The sequence below is a fragment of the Topomyia yanbarensis genome, chromosome 1 (genome assembly GCF_030247195.1).
Source record: "Topomyia yanbarensis strain Yona2022 chromosome 1, ASM3024719v1, whole genome shotgun sequence".
In the NCBI taxonomy this organism is placed as follows: Eukaryota; Metazoa; Arthropoda; class Insecta; order Diptera; family Culicidae; genus Topomyia; species Topomyia yanbarensis.
The window spans coordinates 155,832,017-155,851,961 of record NC_080670.1 but is presented as its reverse complement, the minus strand read 5'-3'; the positions used below and the strand labels follow the sequence as shown (position 1 = coordinate 155,851,961).

Sequence of the window (19,945 nt, the reverse complement as noted above, 5' to 3'; positions counted from 1 at the left end):
GAATGGGTTGTCGTCATAGAAATCCTATGCTATGCTTTTGTGCCGATCGGTTGTATGTTTCTGGAAATTAATATCTCTTCTGCGACAGATACTCCCGAACAAGCTCACAGAGCAAGAGACCGTGGATACTGTGATCTCCGGGTCGGCTTGCTACTGGGTAATCGGAGGGGCTTCGCGGAACTAGGTTGTGCACAAAACTATTGTCTTTCTAGGATGTTTCACGGTTCAAAAGGAAAAGCTAATTTAAATTGAAATATGGAAATTTATTTAAATAAAAATGAGCAAACTAGGTGTGGGTGTGTGTGGTGTGGTTTATTGGGCTATTGTACGGGTTCAAGTTAACTTTCTACTGCGGTACGTACCGATGCTGGGCTGCTCGTGGTGTTCGCTGCTAGCGAGCGCTCGCTGACGATTCCGGACGATGCTCGCATGTCGTTGGGTTCGCTGTTGGTGCTGGTGGTACAGCTATGGCGTCCCGATGTGCGTGGGCCGCGGAGACGCCAGCCGATTGTAATGGCGGATGGGTGGCGTGGCGGGAATGGAACTGTACGGCGTCTTCCTTCTTTGGCTCAATCGATGAGCCACGGATGATACCGTATTGGCTTCACCGAGAAGGGCCATGGCACACTGCCCGAGGGTTCACAGGGCTCTGCGGCACCTGTAGGCTAACTCCTTGGCAGTTAGACTTCGGCAGATTCCTCTGCCTAGGCCGAAACGTGTGTAGTGAGGAATTCAATCGGTTATACAAAAGGTCCTAAATGGGACGTATTGTCAAGGTGAGATCGACACTTCTGAATAAATTCAGCGATTTAATTTACCTGAATGAACTGCTGAATAGATTTTAACTAGTCTCACACTTTTTAATGTTCTTCAACTCATTTCTTAATCACACGAACGCCGCGGTACTAATGACTAATGCCGGGTTCCTTCGATTTCCTCTTCCCTTACTACCACCACCCACAATTTCCACCTTCCTTCTAGGCATAGCCTATCACCACCCCTTCAGGGGTTTATTATCTCTCCGTATAACACTTTCGACCCTTTCCAGCCCAATGTTTTTATATACAATTATCTGTGTTGTGTATTTGTCCCTACTATTTACATTTTATATTTTATTTATTTATTTATTTTAATACTAACCCTACTACATAAAATCATCAGGACTTGTAACGACGGTTACAAAATATAAACTGAATTATTAGAACACATATGAAATTTCCACACACTCAATTCGGCTCGGTAATTTCCCAACAGCGCACAGTGGCACGACGAGTGACAAAACCCCCAAAATCAATGTCTTGTAATTCTTTTGTAGATGTTTATATTATTTTTCTCTCAGTTTGAATAAAGATATCTCAAAATTTTACTATAATCAGATGAAAAATGAATTTTTAACATGTCGTTGAAGCAAGTGATGTCGAGGATTTCTGTTCAATTCATTAGAATTTTTAGTACCTTAGAGTTTCAAATGGCGATATCTCAAGAACTACACAGCCGATTGGAGCAATGTTAAGTTCATGGAAAAGAAGAATGAATATGCTAAACTATAGATGGGAGATTTTTGTACAAAACTGATTTACGTTTGTTCTGCATCAAAAAAATCCAATTAAAAAGTTATAAATTATATCAGTAATTTATCTTTATACGTCTTCCAATTTTTGAGATGGTCTCCCATGGGTTACTTATCGAATCTGACTCAAAATTTATTGTACTTTCAAGATATATAGGGCTCATCTTGCGCATTTTTGCGCCGAAGTTGGTATATCTATGTTTTTGAAAATACGCATATGGAGACGCCCTGTAGCTCATAAATCTCCTTACAAATTAATTGCCTAAACAACATCATACATACTTATAATTTAGTGATGTTTACTAGTTTTGTCAACCATTTCTGCTATCCGATGAGATTGGCTACTATGATTAATGTTTATATTAACCCTTTAACGACCAACGCATTTAAATGGGTTTATACAGGCTGTTTGGTTCATGAGTAAGAATCTCTCGAGGGGTGATTTATTGTCATATTTGGAACAAAAATCGTTCTACACATACCATCAAATCTCAACCGTTACAGAGTTATTGAACTTTTTGTGTAAAAAACTTGTTTATCTTAAAACACCTCTAACTCAAAAAGTATACCTCGTATTTAAAATCTTTTAGTGCCATTGGAAAGGTGAGAAAATTTTCTATTGAATAATGTTCGCATGTCTTTCAGATAATTAGTTTTAGTTACCTTTTAGTTGTAAAGTAGTTAAAAGTTAGTGTTTTTGATGAGGTTTTTGTTAATTTTCTCAAAATAATGAATTATGATTATGGCAATATCTATTATCCAAAAGTTGGGTTTGGGGACGATTTATAATTTGTTTTTCAGCATAATATCCCTATCTCTTCTCGTTTCCTTGTAATTTGACTTCTAAACTTTTCCTGTAATTGACTTGCAAGTTCTTAAAAGACTCTAATCTAAAAAATATGCTTTATATCGCTATTATCAGGGATTTATTGGAAAGCTGAGAAAATTTCCTTTCGATGTATGTACAGATATCTTTTAGTTAAGTGTACTACATGACTTTTCTCTAGTAAAATAACTCAAAATTTACGTTTTTTGGTGATTTTTGTAATTATTCTAATTATTAATCAACTAAATTTACCGTCACTATTGTTCATTTGGTGCCCCTTTATATTCTCTACAACTTGTTATTTGACACTTTATCCCTATCGCTTTTCATTTCGCTGCAATTTAATAGTTAACACAGCATGGCCTTATCACCAATGCACAAATCGTTGTTTTTGCATATGAAACGAGAAGATAAAAAGGATTTTGCTTCGAAACTAAAAGAGATAATTGAATGGAGTCAAAGGAAGAATTGTAGAAATTGCTGAGATGCATTGATTCTATGATAATTATGTTGAAGTTTATAATTTACTATTTTAAGAAAATAACGAAAATGCTAATAATAACACTAACTTTCGAATAAAAATAAGAAAAGGTACAATAAGTGCCATACTTTTTCAATAAGAGCTAGTATTAGTGAATATGAGATAAAAATATTCAAGTTCAATAACCCAAACACACGAAAACAAGACAAGATAAGTGTATCATGTCAAAGAACAAATTATACAACTTTTCAAGACTAACAATTTGAATTATTAAAATAGTGATGTTAACTATTAATATTTTCGCGAAGTGAACGAAAAATCGATCAAAATTGTTAAATTTTAAATAAATTACTGTGAAAAGATTACTTAACCTCATTAGCTGAAACATTTGAGGACATTTTTCAGTGGAAAATTTTCTCACCTATCCAATGGATCTAAAAGATTTGAAATACAAAGTATATTTTTTGAGTTAGAGCTATTTGAAGACAACTAAGTTTTTAACACAAAAAGTTCAATAACTCTGTAACGGTTGAGATTTGATGGTATGTGTAGAACGATTTTTTGCTCCAAATATGACAGTAAATCACCCCTCGAGAGATTCTTACTCATGAACCAAACACCTTGTATAAAATTAGTCAAAAAAATGAAATATGGAATATTAAAATTGATAGCAGAAATGAATTCAGCGACCCAAAATTAGTTAAACCCTAAGTTTTAGCCAGGTAGACCAATTTTTATAATTTTGTCACAACTTTGTATGAACAGGTGCCACTCTGCAATGTTAAAAATCGAATTCGTACTTTTGAAGTTACATATCTTTAAAATACATGAAACGTTATGTTCCGTCGAATAAACTTGAACAAAAATCAACTTATTGTGACTTGGCAGATTTTGCTTTTTTTTGGCCCACCGAATAAAGAATGCTTATGCAGTGGCTTAAAAATCAACTCGGTTACTAAAGCCCGGAGGGCACAGTCATTTACTATTCGAGTCAGTACGTTGAGGCCGAAATTGTTTTTGTAGTAAGATTTAAAAACCTTCAAACCTGTAGTGTATTAGCACTGTGTGGGACTCACGACTCATTTTTGTGCATAACAACACTCATTTTACTCATTTTTCCCCCTTCTTCCCTACGAAACTACATCAAGGTATTACCACAGACTAACAGACATAACACTCAAAAACAAAGCTTCGCCCGCTTTAACGGTCATTTTAAATATATTTGTAGTCGGGACTGTGGCCACATTTGAAATTATGGCGCCACTGACATATGAACAAGCATATGGGGGATAGCCCACTAGTGAAAAATTGTTCCCAAACTTGAGGAGTAACCCACCAGTAGATGGGTGTTTGGGACTGTGAATAAAAGGTGGAGCTAGTGTTCTGGGAAAATTGTCGGATCGATGTTTTTCGAGGGAATTCCCTCGTAGTGTTATGTCTGTTAGTCTGTGGTATTACCTTGTGGGAGGAGGGCTCGTCGTGCTTTCGTCGCACCTATTTCTTTTGCTCACGAGGTTCCCCAGCTATCTCGGAGCCTTACTTGCTCTATGAAATGGCTCGACTTTGGAGCCATTTAGCTCTCGACTCTTCTCTTGCTTTTCTTCTCCATCTACTATCCCGGCTCTGGCTGAGAGTTCCCCGACAGAGGAATTTCTACCGAGACTGATACCCGCTTTTTTGAGTGATTTAGCTCCCAGTTTTGTTGAGATCTACTCGGATATTATCCGACTGAGAGTTCCCCATCGGCGGAATTTCTCTCGGTACCGCTGTCTGTTTCGTGAGCCAATTAGCTGCCAGCCAATTAGAAACTAGTCTACCGTGAATTTCTCGGCGGTGGATTTATCCCGATCCCGATGCTTGTTTTCGTTAGCCATTTAGCTCTCCACTTCATCCTGATCTACTCGATCTTGTCTACTCACTAGATCAAGCTATTCCAGTGGATCCTGGCGTCCGGTTTGCTGGCGCTCCGATGACCCGAACCAGGTGCTACGTCGCGTACTACTCCACTGGTCCCTGGCGACGGAATTTTCCAGAACCCGATTTGTTGTTTGTTGTTCTAGTCGGATGTCCAAACCGATGCGGATACTTCCGGGGGCATCCGGGACCGAAAAAAATCTCGTCAATTGGAAGTCCACTTCTCCATGCTTCCTATACACCAAAATCGACAATGGTCAAACCAAGTAAACTAACTGTCATAATGGGACGGAAACTAATTATTGCTCATCAAAATGTAGCTAAATTAATTCATGAAATTTTTGAAATTGTTCAAAGGTTGCGCCCAATTATTTACCATGTCTTTAAAAACTTTGAAGTGGCGAAAAGTAAAGCAGATATTTCGAAAAACTTGAACTGTAAAAAACTTACGATGAGGAAAAAACGAAATCGGGAAAATCGGGTAATTAATGTTATATACATGGTAAATAAATTGAATCACAGCATTTAAGTATAAGTCTGCTCTGGTACGGTTCGGCATGTATGAAGAACGGACAATTACAATGCCTGTGTTCTGAGCAAGAAGCCGTTTATCAATGAGAAGAACAAAGAATTGATTTTTTATTTACTAAACAACATTAAAGAATTTTATCGGAATTGGAAAGATTGTAAACTTTGTCTAGGAGTCCAAATTTAACATCTTTGTCTCAAATGGCTGTTGTTTCGAGTGGAGAAAATCGAACTCAGACCTGGACGTAAAAGCGTTATAACAGCAGCTAAGCGCAGGGACAGTGGAGTTATTGTATGGGGTACTATATGTCTACTAGAAGTCCTAGAAATTTGGTCTTCATTGATGGAATGATCAATCAGAATGTGTATGTTAATATGAACATTAGACTGCCCAGAAAAATAATGAATTTTTGAAAACTCAATCGGCCCACCCCTGAGTCGATTCCTAGTCCCATCAGGAGTACTTGCTCCAAATTTAAAGCAAATCGGACAAGTCTAGCTACCGGACCAACGTGCTTGAAGTTTGTAAGGGATTTTTCGACAATTTACATGGAGAAAACCCTCTTGCTCACATTTTCGCCGCTAGGTGGCACTGTATACATCAGATTATCACCAAAAGTGAAACTTAAGAAGATAATTTCATTGTCTACATATTTGTTGAAGACTGCAAAGCGATCCGACTCGAATAGAAAAAGTTATTAAACTTTTAACGAAGTGATGTCTGAGTCTGTTTTGCATGGGGCCTAGCAGTGCATGATAGTGTATCAGTACTAGGTTTTAACAAACTAAACATTTTTGTGGATTAATGGTTAGATTTAGCTGAATAGTATGTTCGGAAGAATTGCAGTACATAATACGAGTTATGTTTTGGTTAGAAAATTTTAGTTCAATCTGTGACCGTATAGATGGCGCCAACACTAACTTTTCAACGGAGAGAGATAGAATATCGAAATGTTTGGAAGAATTACTGCAATATTCTTGTTCTACAACTTTGTAGAAGACACCTAATTTCTATCTCTCTTCGTTGAAAAGTTAGTGTTGGCGCCATCTATGCGGTCAGATGTGGAACTACAATTTTCTAACCAAAACATAACTCGTATTATGTACTACAATTCTTCCGAACATACTATTCAGCTAAATCTAACCATTATTCCATAAAAATGTTTAGTTTGTTAGAACCTAGTACTGATACACTATCATGCACTGCTAGGCCCCATGCAAAACTGGCTCAGACATCACTTCGTTAAAAGTTTAATAACTTTTCCTGTTGGAGTCGTATCGCTTTGCAGTCTTCAACAAAGTTGTAGATAATAAAATTATCTTCTTAAGTTTCACTTTTGGTGATAATCTGATGTATACAGTGCCACCTAGCGGCGAAAATGTGAGCAAGAGGGTTTTCTCCATGTAAATTGTCGAAAAATCCCATACAAACTTCAAGCACGTTGGTCCGGTAGCTAGACTTGTTCGATTTGGCTCAAATTTGGAGCAGACACTCCTGGTGGGACTAGGAATCGACTCAGGGGTGGGCCGATGGGGGTCATTTTTTTTCTGTCACTCTAATGAACATCTTAAAACAAATTTTAAAGCTAAGTTTCTGTAAAATGGTACTTTTACGAAGAAATGGTGGGTACTGGAAATTCGATTGGGAGAAGAACCTAAAGCATAAGGCGTGCAAAAAACGTTTAGAGTGAATTTATAATTGTTTAAATGTTATAGATTCTCCACTGCGGATCCCATTTATTAACTTATTAGAAAAATGTTAGGGAGTATTTGAATGAAAAGTGCGAAACTATCCGGATTATAAAGAGAATGGTCTTAGAAACTACTATTTAGAAGAATGGGATGAAATTTAAGTTGAATACACACAAAAACTAGTGGTCAGCATTCCAATACGATTGAAAACTGTAATGACAAACAAAAGCTACCACATTGAATATTTATTATAAAAAATTCAATTGATTTTTAAAATAAATATGTGTACTGTACGAATATGAGATTGAGTGTATATTTGATAATCTTTGAAATTATGATTATTTTTGAAAAAATGAGCATTTGTAGTACAAAGATAATTATTGTGTCTTCCCTATGCTGTCTAGTAAACTATTTCCACAAAAATAAAATGTCTCGTAAACTAGTTTTTTACTCGTAAAATGCATATAAGCATTCCGCATAGCGGTGTACGAAAATGAGATTGTGTCACTATATATGTCCCGATTTTGTCAATATTCCCGTTATATCAGCTTAAAATTCACCTATGGGGCTGATAAAAACGGGTCTCCACTATATACCTAATATAAATCAGTGTAACTTGAAATTATGAAATATGATCATAAATACGAAACATGATCAAGAAAGTGTTTCGTAAAGCGCAATTGAGTTCGTAATATTTTAACAAATGCAATTTGCAAAACAGCTGCTTTTGTCATTTATCATTTATAATTTTTAATATCTTAGCTGTTACGTGGCGTTATATGACAAAAAACCATTATATTTAGTCATCATAATAGTCGAACATAGGAATTTTTGGAATAGTATTTGTTTAGATGTTTGAATAAAAAACTATCGCTTAACTTATATGGAAAATATATTAACATTTAAAAAGCTTGCCGGCCCTGTAAGCACTTTCGATGAAACTTCGATCGTAGTATATTAAACCAGAACATAATCGAAATATACTCGTAGACTACAATAAACACAATTGATATAAATAACTTCCAAACCCCAACAAGAAATGAAATAAATAAGTAATAAAACCATCTGTCCTGTTGTGACTTTTCTTCGCCTCAAATGTCAAAATTTCTACCACCACAACCACCACCACCGCCACCATCTCTGGTGGGCATGGATTATTGAGCAGGAGCAAATAGTCACGGAAAAATTCCTCCACACGAGGAAAATGAGAACAGGCTGAAATATAACCTTCCTTCTTTGCAGGAGAGAAACTGAAAATTCCGCTCAGTCCAAGTTGTACCAGTAGGAAATACAGTCGATTTTTCCTTCGAATCAGTCCAATCGGGTGTTAGGAAAATTAGCCTGTGGTATATCCAAACCCATCACTAATTAGAAAGACTATCGTACGGTGATTTGTCCAAGTAGTATTGTGAGTGGATTCATCATTGGAAAACAGTTTCGACCATTATCGGAAAACATTGGCATATGAGCGAAAATTCAGTGAAAATTTTTCACCCGTACGCTGCTGTTGAATAGCTCAATCAGGAAAACTTTGTGTGCTCTCCTGCTGGTGCTCCGTTTTCTCGGTTAGAATTGTGTCAAATCTTTTAACCAATATTGATTGTGCGTTTTTTGTGTACATGTGTGGGTGCGTGCGAGAGTGGTAGAATGTTTCTCAAGTATGCAAAGATCCGCCAGAAGGAAAACTTTGGTGGAACGATAGAAAGAGAATGTAGACGACGACGACCACGAAAGCGATCGTGTGTAATCGGACTTCGACTGTGCAGAGAATGGAAAGCGAACAATCTGATGAGAGCAATCAGAGGACAATCCCATTTTTCCTCCAGTTCGTGCGTGAAATTTTCGCTCGCAGTCTCTAGCCGCAGAACGCGGTTTTTAAATTTGCAGATTTTTGGTGAAATATCAGACAGCGAATTATTTCCAACAAGGGGCCATACATAAATGACGTAGCATTTTGGGGGGTAGGGAGGGTATACCAAATTTGTGACGGGGTGGTGAGGGTAGGGTCAGAAGTTGTGCGACGTAGCATTAAGTTTAAAACCCATTGTTTAGAGAAAACAATTTAATGATCCTCCATTCCCAAGAGAAATGAATTTATATTCAAACAAGTTACTTTTGATGCGGTTTTTCATGAGGTAAATTTTACGATTCGCGGAATTACAAGTTCGCAAAAATACGAAAAGATTTTGTATGCGGATTTAACTTGCTACATTAGTTAGCTAATGTTGCTAACTAGTAGACTTAGTTCGGAAGCTGAATTAAATTTTCACTTCGGATTCAACCAAACAAAATTTAGTAATATAGATGAACGTTTGCTACTTAGAATCATTGGCAGCTGCAGGATTGTGAACTGAGTGAACTTCTCTTCATGCTCCCGTTGACATATAAAATTCAAAACAAAACTATCAACGCTATATTTGTGATGAAATGGGCTTATTTTGCACGTAATTTGCTGTTATAATGAAAATGCTTTGCGTTGCGTTGTGACGACGATTTTGGCGGATTGCACACTGACTTCATCGTGTTTGACTGCTGATTATCTAATAAGAGTTGCTTAGGAAATGGTAAGTAGGAAATCATACCAATCCGACCCACATTAAAACCTCAACAGCATGATAGCCATCATTGCCGGCCGCCCCCATCTTCATCGTTCACGGGGAAGGATAAAGGATAAGGTAGACAGGAAGTGTTGATGCTCCACCTACTTAACGGAAGGACGACGATTCATCAGACTCTTCCATAGGTGTCGCGGAGTTGGTAGTTTGGAAGGGTATCAGGTCTAGGATTCGCTCCAAGCAAGCGATGCGACCTATAAAGTATATTTTATTAGGTAGTTGTTTAGTTAGTCTTCGAGTGCACGATGAATCGAAAAAGAAAAGACCTTGTTTAGTTTTTGGTTCTTTTTAAACTCTGGGTATCCGGCTACCGAGAGTATCCTATGTTCCCTAAACAAAAGCAATTTGAACTCCACACAGCCGACCGTGGGAGTATTGCCTAGGTAAGCTAATCTTATCTGCGTAATGGGTCGGATCACTATTTATTGAAACAGTATTTAGACGGAATTTGTTACTTCTTCTCTACGATATATTTATTGGCTTGAAAACTACCAAGTGATAACACATTATATAGGCAAAGATAGCGCGAGATGTTATAAATCATGGAAAGTATTTCTTATTTTCCATATCGAATTGTTTTTGGAATACAAATATACGAGCGATAATAACGAACACTGAAGGGAAATATAAAGGATTGTTAACCTGATGCAAGGGCTTGTTAGCAATAACGGAGCTTGAAATTAGGTTCATGAAAACAGACACGGCGAATTTTCAATACGTATTGACCCATGATCATCGATACTAGTCAGATCAGTCGTATTGGGGCTAATTTTCGATCAACTATTCATTTTTACGGCAATGTTTTCTCGACTAGATCTGTTCGCACCCTCTCATTCTGCTACTATCGGCAGATGGCTGATAGCACCCAGTCGTCGCCGGTCTGAGGACCAAATGTCATCAATAGACTTAGACTCGCGTTGAGGCATGAGATAGGAAACTTGTGAGAATTTTGTTAGCCCACCATTTGACGACCCGTAATTTGCTGTTATAATGAAAATGTTGATAAAAGTCGTCAAACATTTTGAAAGGACATGTATTTTAAACAATTGAAAAACATGTAATTTTTTTCATCACCCGGGCGCTTTGCATGAGAAGAGGGGGAGGGGGTAGGTAAATGCTACGCTATTTACGAGGGGGAGGTTAGAATTTTGTGACCAAATGCTACGAGGGGGGACGGAGGGGTCAAAAATCGCCGAAAAAAGCTACGTCATTTGAGTACGGCCCCCAATAGCTGTGAATTACTGAAGTGAAATATTTCGGGCCAAACATGCTGTGTTTGACACGCGCTAAAGAGATTTACGATGATGACCTATCTTTTTTTATTATGAATGGTGTCGCCAAATAAATGTTTATTCCAATGGACGAATAGTTACTCAAACCATTCAGACACAAAAATAAATTTTTGTTAAATATTGTTTGATAAGTGATATTTAAACTTTTCAGGAACAGAAAACCACGGACACAGATTGACAGCTGTCGAAATATATCATCCCGCAGGTACTCAATTGTCCATTACTATCAAAAAAATATGAGAAAGGGAAAAAATACCGTCAAAATCTAAAACACCAGTAAAGTAAGCCTGCTATTGTAGAAGATATCGTTAGACGAATATCTGAGTTACGGTTGTTTAAGGAGTGGCGTAATCTAGAAGGCAAGAAAGGAACTGCTTTTAATGATTTTTTTTTTTCAAATGGAGAAAACAACTCAACTTTTTGAAATACCTTCATCGGTTTATTTTACTCCTAAACAAGACTTTTTACATTACACTCAATTACAAAAACGTTCAATTTGAATTACTGTTTCAGTTGAAACCTGGAAAATCCAACCAGCGACAAACGATTTTTCTCTTGTTTAGTGCTAATCCATGATGTCGGAAGTAGTGCGCTGTATAGCGCATCATTGTACGAATACAGCGCACTACTTCAGACGTGATTCCATTGTTTAGAAACAGAGAAAATACGATTGTCGCTGGTTGGAGTTTCCAGTTTTCAACTATAACCAGAATATTTTATTTTTGGAGTAGGGTAAAGCTCACTGGAGTTGTATTTCAATCATTCAAACTTTTTCTCCAGTGGCATAAAACCTCATCTTTTACATCAACAGATTATAAACATCCAAATGATACATTGTCCAAGATACCTACTGTTTAATGGAACCTTATGAATTTTGTTTTTGGTATTTTCCTACCAAATGGTTGTAATCGTGCTCAACTTGATTATATGGTACATGCAATCAGTGCTTGTTGTTTCACCGGATAAAATTTTTTCTGCGCAGCAGCATAAACAAGCATGTTACCCTTTGATTATTTTTTTTTCTGTGAGTGGTTTTCCGGGGGATCCGCAGCCCTTCTTGTCATTCCACATCGAATTGCTTTAATAAACTATTCTGCGGATAGTTTTGCTACTTCTAGGAACGATTGCCTTTTATATTTTTGCACCATTGGAGATCTCCTCTCCCTTTCCTTTCTGCATCTGTTTAACCTTCTCTCCCTCTCTCGCTTTCGATGGATTCAGGATGAAGTACCCCATAGAAAATCCTCCCGATTTTCCCACCGACTAAATCGGCTTGCGTCGGCACAATCGGCCGACTATGCCACCAAATAATCGGTCACTTGTTGCACCGACTCTTATGGGGGTTTAACATGGACGTCTGCCGACACGACAACCGATTAAATATGACCGAGGAAACCTGTTGAAATCGGTCTATTTCAACCAATTAAATCGATCGATTAGTTGGTAGTTTAAAACTGCAACCAGATTCACACAGATTAAATCTGGCGATTAATATGGTGACGAAAATTGTCCACCGATGAAACCCAACTAAGTCGGTTAATTAATCTGTCTACCTCGAAGCACACGATTTCGTCGGTCGACTGGGAAATTTATGAACTGTCAAGTTTTCTATGGGATAGTGATGAGCAGCCAAAATATCCCACTGACGTAGTATAATTTTCTCTGTTAAAATTTTTGGGTTTTTTTAAAGGGTTTATTTATTAATGCGGTCTTTTCCGTCTATTGTTTCGTTGCGATTTATCCGTTTTCAAAATCAGTGTAATATATATTTTTTATATTACCGTTTGTGAAGCACGCCTGTTTGGACTCAGATAATTCAATCCTAGGCTAAGCCCCAACACCTGGTATGGAAGTTCCGGGGTGGACGCAGAAGGTCTCCTTTGGATTTCTGGGTCTTTTTACAGCAGTGTGTCCGTGGTTTCTTAAACGGTAACGTTTACATGAGTATATTTTTTTACGAAAACATACGTTGTTTCATTAGAAATTTATAGAACTAAATTTATAAAACTTTTTATTAATGTTAGTATACTTAGGCTAGGTATAACAAAAAGATACAAAAACTATTTCACAACAAGAAAATAAACTAATGACAATTAATAAACCAGAACCAGATAATGCATTAGAAATTAAATTACACGTACATACTACACCTTACATACTACAAACATTGTAAACTCCAACACAGACGTCTCTCAATTGGCGATTCTACGTTGAAACCGCCCACAGATAGCGCTGGAAGCAAAAAGTTGCTGATTTGATCCTATTCTGTCATAGTGCATATATTTTCTGTAAACATTGATAAAAAATAACTTTTAAACATCAAATCACCGATCAATTTATGAAAATGAAGGAAACCATCATTTTATAGGATGATAAGAAAATCTTGCGAAAAGGATGTAAAACATAGTGGTTTCTAATATTATTCCCAGAGCTATATGTGTGCTGTTCCGAAATGTAATTTGTTGAGCACAGTAGCTGCCGCAATATCATTTCCCGTTCCACCTGAGTTAAGCTAGACCTTCATGAGATGGTGTAAATTCATGAAACTCCAGATCACGCGAGGAAAGAATATATCCGGTTAATTGGAAAGTGTCAGCTTGGAATCATACACAGTCGATCCTTCTCTCTGATAGTCTTCACTGAATCTCCTACGCAGTCCATAATATGAATGAGTTTGACATTGGTACTGATTAGATCTCGGTTTCGAGTTGGAATTTTAATTATGGAACCATTTTTTAAAAACACAATAATACTCCGATTACATTTCAAAGGAATGCAATGTATGAGCCAAATAGTTGCAAATGGCTGTAATTTCCGAATAATTGCAAATAAAACTAAATTTCTTACTCGTTTCATTCATATTTTGGCAGTGGTAAACTTTTTTCGAGAAGAAAATTCGCCATGGGAGATGTCGAAGGGCAAGGTGTTTGAACCGGCGTTGGGCAGCCACGATTCTGTAAATCCCGTGCTTATCTTATGGTTGAACGTTAGTGCCGAATCCATGATGACTCCGAGATCCTTGGTGTGAGAGTGTCTTGGAATGCTCGAGTTGAAGAAATGGTAGTTAAACCGAGTCGGATGGCGTTTCCGCGTGAACGTAACGACAGTACCGTCTTTACTCATGGGCACACTGGGTCAGGACCAAGGGCCTTGGGGTTTTGGGGATCTGTTTCATTTTCAAAGAACCGTTATTTCTATTTCAACCGAAAGGAATGCGAACAAAATGAACGAATCTCGAGACGATTCGCGCAGTTCCCAAATTCGGTCATCTTTAAGCGTAGTGGAATATTCATTGAAAAAAATGTGGCTTTTTCCAAAGTCGGAAATCGACTGCAGTGTGCTTCATTATGGTTGCACAGTATGGAGTATGCATGATACAATTTTACTACACTGGATAACGTTCCAATACACCCTACCCCAACATTCCTCCTTCTTGATGGAGGCATCCTTTATCCTCAAACAACGTGTTCCGACTATGAAGATTCAATAAGAATTGTGGGCGAAGAAGTTGCAATGAATCCCGTCAAAACTTTAATGCCACGAAATATCCGTTGGAGTTTGTTGTAATAGAAATGTTGGAATTTAAGCCAAATATATTTTACAAGGGGTGATGGGGAGCAGATTGCTTCAAGAACTTTTTTAACGGTTTTTTATGTTTAAAGTGTTCAAAACTTTAAACAAAAATTCATTGCAAGAATTAAGAATTCTTGGATAAAAATGATCCGATCAAGTACCCCAGAATGTGAATACGAACAATTCAAAAGCATATGAAAAATCGTTTGAGTTGTTTTTGTGTCACGTTCACCGCAACGGTCCTTGTCAAGGAACTTTTCCCGAGATTATCGTGTTCAAAGTGTTGTGTTAATTTCATTCGTGGATGGAACGCAGTGCAAACGACTGTAGTTTGAAATCTAGTGCTCCGATCTGGATGGAACTTCGCACAGACATTTTCGAAAGTGTGTATTTTCAGAATATGCAGTATATTTTTTCAATTTTTGAACCTTACCTTTATTGTACACGCTTGGCCAACACACCGGGCATACTAGGCCTGTTGTAGATGACATTAATATAAAACAATTCATCAATTTTATTATAATTAATTTTTCCAAAATGATGCAATTATAATAGGAAAAATCGGTCCCAATTATGCTACCAAAATCCAAAACCGTGAAATATTGATACTGTATAAATAATGTACCTACCTAGATGTTTTTCACAAGAACTGCAATTTTGGAAACCGCGTGACCGCCGCATGCCCCTCTCAAGTACGTACTCACTGGACAATATGTATACGCCGAGACTGTTACTGTGAGGGGCTTCTGTTATCGAGAGACTATACTGCGACGGCCCGCTCTCCCGAACTGTAGTATGTGCTTACTGCCGCGGCCGTTTCAGGCAGACGGCAGCAGTGGTGTGGTTACTTAGCACAGTGTCGCTTTCGTTGTCGTCTTAGTCGCCGCAGCCACCGCCACCACCAACAAGCCTGGTGCATTTGGCCATGTGTGAGTACATGCAGAACGATTCGGAAATATAAATGTCTATATGGTGTTTGTATGGTATTTTACAATACAGGATAGCGCGCGAGTGAGAGAAAGCACCGAGAATCGAACCTGTGAGCGGAAAAGTGCAAATGTCTATCAGTGGTGATATCTGAGTGGCGATAGTTTGTGCTGAAAAACGGCAGCTGAAGAAAAATATTGACTGTCCAACGGTACTAGTCGCCAGGTAGGATTCTGTGAAAGTCAAATTCAGCCACGAATAAGAACAATCTGAACGAAAGTGAACAAACTGAGAGTGAAACGTGCGTAAAAAAGCGAAGGTACCAAGCGAAGAACCAGGAAAATTGAACCAGAAGGATCAGCAATCGAATTGCAAGGTAGGTACGGCACCCGACAATTGCGAAATTTCTATGCTTTCTATTCAATCCTACAGGTATTTTTGCGCGAGCTATGAAAAATTGACTTCAGCCTTTCCCGGGGATCGGAATCGATTTTCAGCTAACTTGAGAATTAGATCTCGGATTTCAATTCGGATTTTCCTTTGATAGAAAAGTTTTTCCTCGCCTTTGTACTCTTTATTCCTCATGCTCCCTATCGGACATCACCGGGCTAGCCGCCTGTCGTCTTTTCTTGTGGGGCAAAATTATTACGACCCAATTTTCCGTTCTTTCTCTCTTTCCCGTTCGCATGCTGGCCCATCTAGTCTCGAGTTGTGTTATATTAACTGTTATTTTTGTACAGTAACGAGCTGGTGCGCAGTCACAGACGGTGGGCATGCGCACCGGGAGCTCCATCGAGGTATTCCACTAGCTCCACTGTACCATTCGCGATGAGCATGGTTTTCCACCATCAACAAAAGAGCGGAATGTAAACTACCAGAGTGCAGACAGAAGACGAAGTCGTTAGAAATCATGAGGATGCTTTTGACTAGAAGAAAAAAAAACGCAAGAGCATACGAGGAGTAAGTTGTTCGATTTCAGTTGGGTACGGTTCAGAATCCTGACTGGTAAACAACGCCTGGTACTTTATCGCCAGTTAGTATTTATTCGTTCATTTGTGTAGCATGGTACAACCTTTGTCAAACGAAATTTTTTTTCCGCGAGCAAAGAAGTTGCACATTATTAAATATTTTATTTTATTAGGTAAATGAAAAAATATGGGCGTATGAGCATAGAGCAATATAACACAAATTAGAACACATTGTTCGTGTAATTATTGAAGCAACACTCATCAGTTTAGTTCTATACATTCGTTAGCTTAATTAGTGAAACATAATGGAATTCATGATTGGCAAAATTAGAAATATGAAATGATATTGATAGCTTAGGGATTACACTTTTATTGTACTTTAGTTTAAACCCGAATTTTGTTTCAGGACCTACTTTTTATTCACAGATTTTCCGTAGGAATACCTGTTGTTTAATTCTGATTGCTATACTGGAGCCAAAAAAGGGAGAAGAAACGATTGCAGGATAAACTTGCTTCTGGTTTGCTATGGACTACTTCTACTTACTCAAGATATTGGAACAAAACAAAAGCAATGGAGTAGAGGGGGCATGATAAGGTTCATTGCGGATGTAGTCATATTTTTTAAGCTATAACGACTATGGACAGATATTTTTTGTCTCGGAGTATTTTGAGCTAATTTTAACGATTACAACTTAAATTTGAATATTTTTTTACAGGAACAAATTTTATTTTCGTTCAAAATGATTAACAATTTAGCACGTGTTAAGTTTACCTTAAAACAAGTTTTTATTTTTAGGAACGGTGTCCAATGGGAAATAGAGAAGTAATGATCGGAACTGCGAGATTAAAGATACGGTGAAAATTCATCTTTTTATTCAACACACTGAGAAAAGATATGCCTTAAGCAGGAATCGAACCTGCGATCTCCCAGTTCCGATTCCTGCTTGAGGACATATCTTTTCTGTATCCAATAAAAAGGTGAATTTTCACTGTATCTTCATTCTCACCGTTCTGGTCATTCTTTCTCTGCCTATTTTTCTTATTTATAGTGTAGTGAAATCTTTGAAACTAACTTACCGGTACTTCGGCTCACGAATACTCACTCTATCCACTGATTTTTTGGATTTAAGTAGACGACAGCCTACTTATATCAGCCTATCTTCTCATCTGGCCCAGAGCAAAAGCTAAATGTCGGTTTACTCTAACAAATAGTGGAGAAACCCGTCGATTATATCTACCACTTTGTTGTTTATCCACTGCACAAACAATACACAATACGAAAATATAGCATAATACACTAAGGTTTTTTGCATGGTTTTTTGCACGGTTTTTTACACGGTTTTTGCACGGTCTTTTTTCTCTATAACCCCATTAATATGGGAATTTTTGGAACGGAATTGATGAGAGTACTTAAGATATCCATGTTGAAAGTCATTTTGAAAACCAAGATGGCAACTTCCGGTTCAGTGGAATTTTCAAAACCCCAATCAATATGGGTATTTTTGGAACGGGATTGATGGATGGACGTCAGATATCAATGTTTAAGGCCATTTTAAAACCAAGATGGCGACTTCCGGTTCAGCGGAATTCTCTGAAACTGAATCAGTATGGGTATTTTTGGAACGGGATTGATGGATGGACATCATATATCGATATTTAAGATCATTTTGAAAACCAAGATGGCGACTTCCGCTTGAGATTACAGAACTGAAAGTTCTGGATTTATATGTATACTTTGATACTTCAAATGATTTTTTATAACATTTGACACATAGAAAAAATCCCCAAAAAAGTAATGTAGAAAAAATCCTACTTATTTCGTCACAAAATTCAAAACATACATTGCTGGAAAGTATTTTATATACAGGCCGGTGGATGCCCGTTGTGAGTGGTATTTTTTCTTGTAGTACTTTTCATTATGTTTCTCATCGAATCGAAATGTCTTCCACATATTTCCACATCCCTTAGTAATTGACGTTCCAAATGGCGATATTTTTAAACCACATTATTTCATAACTCTTCAGTTTTGAAATAAAAAACGTTCACGTCTTCGACAAATATCTGCAATCTTTTAATTTCAACAACATTTGAAGAATTTAAAAAATCTCAGAAAGTTATGATGAAAAAATGATATTTTGAGTGCCTCCCACAAACAATGCGCTTTATCTCAACACCATTACATTTTTATTTCATGGACTTGTTGATTTTTCTCGGTGACAATGAAACCGCAAATTTTCCCATTTTTACACGTAACATTTCGGCTTACTGTTCTTCAGCCATCGTCGGACTCATTTACTCGTACTATCGTTTACTCTCCACCGCTAGGTGGGCGATCACTCTTCGATTGTTTGCCTTCCTCGCTATTCCAACACAACAGAGTGTTGCCATATTATCTCAATGCGTTACAGCACATCCACAATAATTTCAAGATTATACCACCTCTCGACATCCTGATTATTTGCAAAGCTGCTACCGCCAACAAGTTTGTTCTGGAGGTCAAGGGGGTCTGGAGAGTGTTTTAGAATTCACAATTAATTTTTATCACTCCATCCTAATCACTTACAAAGATCGCGTCTTCAGCAAAGTTGTTAACAAAATCAAGTATGTCAGGAAGACAGACAGATTGGTTCGAAATTCTATCACTACGTGTTTCTTATGTGATTTGGAAAAGTGAAAATCAGATGTAAAGGTTTAGTGCCGATTACTTCACCCACTTAACTTTTGAACCAGGTTTAATGCACGGGGTAAAATTGGTTTAAAAAAAATAGTCACGCGTAAAGAAATCGGCATTTTTTTCCTTCAAAGACGAGCTGAGACAGAGAAATGCAATGTACAAAATCCGATCTTCTAGTGTTTTGTTATATTGCCAATTGTCATTATAATACGATTGACACCTTGGTTTAATCCATGACATTCAGAAATTATTCATTTCAGTCATTCATTTTCATCAAATTTAATTTTACATCTGTTAATTTATTAGAGCCTCTTATAGTTCAATAGTACCCAAGGGCTCCGAAGAGTCTTAGGAGATAGCCTGTTTAGAGAGGCAAAAAGACTGTTTATCGAGATATTTTCAAAGGGAAAGAAATAACTTAGTTTTTTAGAATTCGAAATAGAAGCCAAGATTAAACATAATAAAAGTAAAAAACTTCACAGTAAACTAGCTTCTCCATAATTCACATGCACACTAAAGTTATGTAGAGATAAAACTCTGAATAAAACGACTTAACTTATGATCTTCTTCAGACTTCAAATAGCTTTGCTGATGATGTTATTGTGAGTAGCTCCTAAATGTTGATTGACCAATTAGGTTCTTTCCTGAAACAGTTACCCTCACTTTTCTTGACAGTTCGCGTGTACTGTTTACATGGACTTAGAAAAAAATGTGGGCGACTAGATTCACTCCAAGCAAAGGCTGGATGTTGTTGGCTCGAATCAAAACTTGTCGAAAGTAAACAAAGTTCATTTCATATCGTCAACCTGGCGCCCAGGTGGTGAAATCAACGTAGTGCTGGAGCGTTGCCAAAAAAATTTTATTTCCAGATTAAATTTTACTAAA

General features: G+C 37.4%; 1 protein-coding gene across 4 annotated transcripts in view; it reads left to right on the top strand.

Annotated features, from left to right (window-relative positions):
- The first annotated feature begins 8,289 nt into the window (after positions 1–8,289).
- Positions 8,290–19,945, top strand: part of LOC131678665 (calcium/calmodulin-dependent protein kinase type II alpha chain) — a 115,668-nt gene continuing 104,012 nt past the window's right edge. Inside the window, exons 1-2 of one of the 4 annotated variants that reach the window (XM_058958934.1) lie at positions 8,290–8,419; positions 15,491–15,794. The gene's annotated coding sequence lies outside the window, so the exon portion shown is untranslated. Of the gene's footprint in view, positions 8,577–15,404; positions 15,421–15,490; positions 15,795–19,945 lie in introns of those variants that run through there. The other 3 variants (XM_058958913.1, XM_058958942.1, XM_058958926.1) reach the window with 3 other exon arrangements.